Source organism: Panthera tigris, chromosome C1 (genome assembly GCF_018350195.1).
Source record: "Panthera tigris isolate Pti1 chromosome C1, P.tigris_Pti1_mat1.1, whole genome shotgun sequence".
Taxonomy (NCBI): domain Eukaryota; kingdom Metazoa; phylum Chordata; class Mammalia; order Carnivora; family Felidae; genus Panthera; species Panthera tigris.
In genome coordinates, this window is record NC_056667.1 from 172,770,475 (window position 1) to 172,776,474 (window position 6,000).

Below are 6,000 nucleotides of genomic sequence, written 5' to 3' on the forward strand. Positions count from 1 at the left end.
GTCAGTGCAGAGCCTGCTTGGGATTCTCTATCTCTCTCAAAATAAATAAATAAACTTTAAAAAAAGAAAGAAGATTGGTTATGGAACCTGAGTTAGTCAGTCTGGGTTGCTATAGCAAAGTACCATAGACTGGGGGTGGCTTATACATAATAGAAAATTATTTCTCACAGTTTTGGAGGCTGGAAGTCCAAGATCAGGATGCCAAGGTAGTTTGGTGAGAACCTTCTTCCAAGTCACAACTTCTCATTGTATCCTCACATGATGGAAGGGATGAGGGATCTCTTGCATTTCTTTTATAAGAGCACTAATTTGATTCATGAGGGCTCCACCCTCATAACCTAAGTACCTCCCAAAGGCACCATCTCTCTCTTTTTTTTTAAATTTTTTAATCTTTATTTATTTTTGAGAGAGAGACAGAATGCGAGCAGGGAGGAACAGAGAGAGAGGGAGACACAGAATCTGAAGCAGGCTATAGCCTCTGAGCTGTCAGCACAGAGCCCGACGTGGGGCTCGAACTCAGAACTGCAAGGTCATGACCTGAGCCAAAGTCAGACGCTTAACCAACTGAGCCACCAGGTGCCCCCAAAGGGCCCAGCTCTTAATACCATCACATTGGCATTAGGATTTGCCACATATGAACTTTGGAGGGACATAAACATTCAGACCATAGCAGAGAGTAAAATTTGGAAGTGTCTCAACAGTGTCATTGCTTTCAGATCACTAATAAAAAGTTAAATACAGGTATATGAATTTATTTAAATACATTGATTTTACCCTATATAAAGAGGATATAGGGCTTTAACAGATAAAAGCTATACTTTAATGTTGGACATTTTGATTTGAACTACATAGAAATGATGGACAAATATAAACTGTTTTTTTCAATATGTGATTAACTCAAAGAAATTAATTATTCAAATGGCAGAAATGAGAGGAACATTTTAAGCCAGTGCAATAAGGAACAGCTGAAGTCATAGTCGTCTATGTGGCAATGGGGCTGAAATAGTATATATGGACCTTAAAGACTGAAGGTTTGGAATTTTAGCATCTAAATGGAGATTTAGAGGTAGGGCTTCAACGAAGACAGAACCTGTTAAGGTCTACTCTATCTATGACACAGGGATTACCTAAACTTTGCCACTAGTCTAAGGAAGTAGTAAGGAGTAGTGTTATTAAAAATTAGGGTTAAGAAGAAAAACAAAGTTATGGTAGAGAAACTGAGAACCCAATCCAAACCAGACTTGGACACTAACATCCTATATGGGACACAACCCTAAATTAAGAAATTACCTGGGACCTCAGCAGAAACAAAAATAAAAACTTGTAATTCTATCCCTTTCTAAAATGTTATTTAGGTTTTATTGGTTTTGTAGAGAAGCAACAACTCATTGGGATATTAACATTTTATTTTTTAATAATTTCTTGTCATTGGCTTCTGAAGATCCAGAGACTGACAGCCTTCCAGTTTCTACAGTTGCAACCATACAAATGGGTGCTATTTTTATGGAACACATTAATTGGTTCTTCAGAGAGTCCTGTGAGTGTCTTTCCTTTGTGTTGTCTCTGATGTAGAAATCTGGCTTCGGTTCTTAGTCCTTGCTTTCCTTTTTAGCTCTAGTTATAATCCGTGTACTGATAAGACAGCTAAGGGCTTTAGAAAATTCTGAGAAACTAACTCACTCCCTGCGAAGCCAAATGGTGGAAGTGCTGGCTGCTTCACTAACATTTTTTTCTTTTAGCATGATTTTTCCTGGTCCCTGTTTCCATATCACAAAAACATCAGGCTCTCTCCGGCCAAATGAATAGCTTGGATAAGTTTAGATGAGCGATACTCATGATTAACTGACTTACAGGAAAATAAGTAGTTTGGATAACCCCAATTTGTTTTAGTAATTCTGTTTCTCCCTTTCCTGGCTTCAGGGAGGAAAAACATCACATTTCTTCTACACAGAGGGGTATGTGAGGAGAAATAAAAACTTTCTTCATGAATTGTGTACCCCACAAAAATTCACGTTCCATTTTCCTAAACCTCCTCTTATATTGAATGAAAAGTGGGGGTTGGAGTATTCGTTTTGCAGAAAAATTGCCTTTGAACAATCCTTTCATGCGTGGGTGACATCAATAGCTGGAAAACCAGTGTTTTTAGACTCGCGGTGCTTTGTTAGGGCTTTTGCCTCAACTGTAAGGCTTAGAATCCGTATCTGGTATCCAGAATCAAATAATATCTTGTTATAGAAGAGTAGGGACAAAATAAAAACGTACTGAGAAAACTTAGGACTGAGGATCATTACTCAGACCCACTAAAGGGAACATCAAATGATGCACTTTGATTTTTTTTAATGTTTTTATTTATTTTTGAGAGAGAGAGCATGAGTGGGGAAGGAGCACAGAGAGAGGGAGACACAGAATCTGAAGCAGGCTCCAGGCTCTGAGCTGTCAGCACAGACTCAGGGCTCGAACTTATTAGCTGTAAGATAATGACCTCAGTCGAAGTTGGATGCTTAACCGACTGAGCCACTCAGGCACCCCTCAAATGCTGCACTTTATAAAGAACAGGGAACAAAGAAGAACAGGATGCAAGAATCAAAGAAAGGGATTAACATGTGGATGAGCATGTTTGTAAAAAACTGATTAATCTATAGATGAATCTAAGTAAGCAATGAATGCTAAAAACAATAATAAAAATAATGCCTTATTTTGAGTGCCTTAAAAACAGGGCTCAAAGTGCATGGAAAATCAAATAAATCATTGGAGCTCAAGCTTTTTCAGATCCTTTGATTTTCTGGAGGAATTAGTAATACTGACTAAATTTTTATCTGCTGGGTCAAGATTGCATGTTGATTAAGGATAAACACTGTACGTAGAGCAATAGAGTGTAAAACAATAACAAATCAATAAATGTTTCTGCTGTTCAATAAAGGAAGGAGGAAGAATATAAGCAAATAAATATCACGAGAAATAAAATTAAAAAATAAGCTACTAAAGTAAGTTAAAATGAAGCAGTAATAATAAATGCTAAACTACCAGCTAAACTTAAATAAATTTAGATTTAAGTCTAAATTTACTTCTTAAAAGATAGGTAGTTTCAAATTAGATTTTTAAAATTCTGGGTTGATGGAAATACACTTACATATGATGATACAGAAAATACTGAAATGGAAAAACAGATACAAGCAAAGCAAAGATGAACCCAACTAAATTTGTTTTTGCAATATTAATAAAAGGCAAAATAAACTTTGAACCAAAAAAGGACTTAGGTGAAAGAACACCATAATTCACTAGAGAGATACATCACTGAATGTATATATACTGGAAAACCTGCAATGCCTTGAAAAGTGCATAGAGCAAATGTTAATAGTATTAAAGTTGAAATTGATAATTATCCATTGTATTGGGAGATTTTGATACAACTTTTCTGGAAAATGACAGATTTTGCATATATCAAAAATTAGGATGCATCTAAAGCACTACCTTCAACAAATAGGGAGACAAATTATTTCCAAACACCTATTGAATATTTTAAAAATATGCTAAAAATTTACATACAGGACAATTTGCTCTTTTTGGTATAGAGTTCTATGCATTTGACACATGCATACTGTAGTATAAACACCACCATAATAAAGATACAGAACAGTTCTATCACTCCAGAAGAAATAACCTCATACAACACTTTGTAGTCAAACACTTCCCCTGGTATTAATGTCTGACAACCACTGACTGGTCTTGTAACTCTGTAATTTTGCCTTTTCTGGACAGTAACATATATGGAATTATACAGAATATAGCCTTTGGAGAAAAATTTCTTTCTTTTAGTATAACGCATTTGAGATTCATCAATTTCTCCCATGTATCAGTAGTTCAATCCTTTTTATTGCAGAGTACTGTTTCTTTATATGGAGGTAGCACAATTTATTTATCTATTCTCCTGTTCAATGACATTTATGTGTTTTCGGTTTCTGGTGATACTAACAAAATTGTTTTAAAATTACTGTATTATTTGTATGAATGTAGTTTTCATTTTACTTGGGCAAATGCCAGTGTGTGATATTGCTAGGTAATTGTTGTGGTAAGTGTATGTTCAACTTTTAGGAGTTATTTTCTAGAGTGGCTGTGCCTTTTGCATTCCTACCAGCTATGTGTGAGAGTTCCTGTTGCTTTGTGTTCTTGTTAGTACTTGGTATTGTCAAGTTTTGTAGAAAAAGGCATTCTAGTACATGTGTATGGGTATCTCATTGTGATTTTTATTTTTTTTCTTTTTTTAAAATTTTTTTAATCTTTTCTTTTATTTTTGAGAGAGAGAGAAGAGAGAGGAAGAAAGAGAGAGAGAGAGAGATGAGAGAGAGAGAAACAGAGAGAAAGGGAGACACAGAATTCAAAGTAGGCTCCAGGCTCTGACCCGTCAGCACAGAGCCTGACATGGGGCTTGAAGTCACGAACCGCGAGTTCATGACCTTAGCTGAAGTTGGACACTTAACCACCTGAGCCACCCAGGCACCCCATGATTTTTATTTTCATGTTATCTTTTGTACATACTTCAAGATTCAAGTTGTGTCATAATCCATTCAGGTTGCTATAACAAAATGCTAGCTATATTTTATAAACAAGATAAATTTATTTCTCACAATTCTGGAGACTGGAAGTCCAAGATCATGGTGTTTGTAGGTTTTATATGGTGGCTGGTGAGGGCTCAATTCCTGGTTATAAGAGGTACCTTCCTGCTGTGCTCTCATGTGGTGGAACGGGCTAGGGATTCTGTGAAATGCTTTTACAGTGCGCTAATCACATTCATGAGGGTCCCATCATTATGACCTAATCACTTCCCCGAGACTTCCATTTACTAACATGTAATCATCTTTGGGAGTTAAGATTCAACATAAGCATTCTGGAGGCACACAAATATTCAGACCATATCACTGAGGATTTTTTTACATTTATGTTTATTGAGACAGTGTTTTTTTTTTTAATTTTCTTTTTCTTTTAATATCTCTGGCTGTTTTTGAAATCAAGGGAATGCTGACTTCATAAATAGAGTTGGGAAGTGCTCCTGCCCTCTCTCCAGCCGTTCCATTTTTTGCAAGATTTTCTGTAGAATTGGTATTATTTCTTTGTTGAATACTTGGTAGAATTCACCAGTAAAACCATCTGGTGCTAGATTTTTCTTTTTTGGAAGATTTTAAACTACAAATCCAACTTCCTTATAGGGGCAGATATAGGCTATTTACTATGGAGCAGGTTTTGGTAATTTGTATTTTTGAAGGAAGTGATCCATTTCATTTAAGTTGTCAAAATCATGGGCATAGATTTTGTAGTATACTTTCATTATCATTTAATATCTATGGAGTCTGTAGGAGTATCATCTTTTACATTCTTTATATTGTTAATTTGTGTTTTCATTCAGTTCAAAATATTTTCCAAGTTTTCTTGAGATTTCTTCTTTAACTCATGGGTTATTCAATTTCACACACTTTTTCTGTTACTGATGTTTAGAGAATATAATTTGTTTAATTTGAACTCTTCCAAGTTTGTTAATGTTTGTTTTATGATCTATCTTGGTGAATGTTTTATGTTGTACTTGAAAAGAATGTATATTGTTATTGGGTGGAATGTTCACATGTCAATTAGGTAAAGTTGGTTGATAGTGTTATTCAGGTTTTCTACGCCCTTGATGATTTTGTCTCCTTGCTCTGTCATATGTATTAACATGTATATACACTTAAACTTTCCCAGAAAATGTTATAAATTTTACTTTCAAAAGTAGTATAATTTAATGAGCTGAGAAAAGAAAAATAGTAAATTGTATTTATTCAGATATGTTTCATTGCTCTTGCTTTCCTTTTCATTCCCAAAGTCACAAGTTTCCCCTCTGGTATAATTTCTCTTTTTTATTTGAACTTGGACTGTTTGAGATTTACTGAAATTCTTAAATTTTTTTTCTGTCAATTTTTTTTTCATCAAACATGCAGAATTTTTTTCAGTCACTATGTCTTCAAATATTTT

The 6,000-nt window shown here is 34.9% G+C and overlaps 1 long non-coding RNA gene across 1 annotated transcript in view; it reads right to left on the bottom strand.

Annotated features, from left to right (window-relative positions):
* LOC122241394 overlaps positions 1-4,820 on the bottom strand; it is a 69,918-nt gene extending 65,098 nt beyond the window's left edge. The window contains exon 1 of the long non-coding RNA XR_006221506.1: positions 4,626-4,820. This is a non-coding gene — a long non-coding RNA (uncharacterized LOC122241394). The remainder of the gene's footprint in view (positions 1-4,625) is intronic.
* Positions 4,821-6,000: the final 1,180 nt, after the last annotated feature.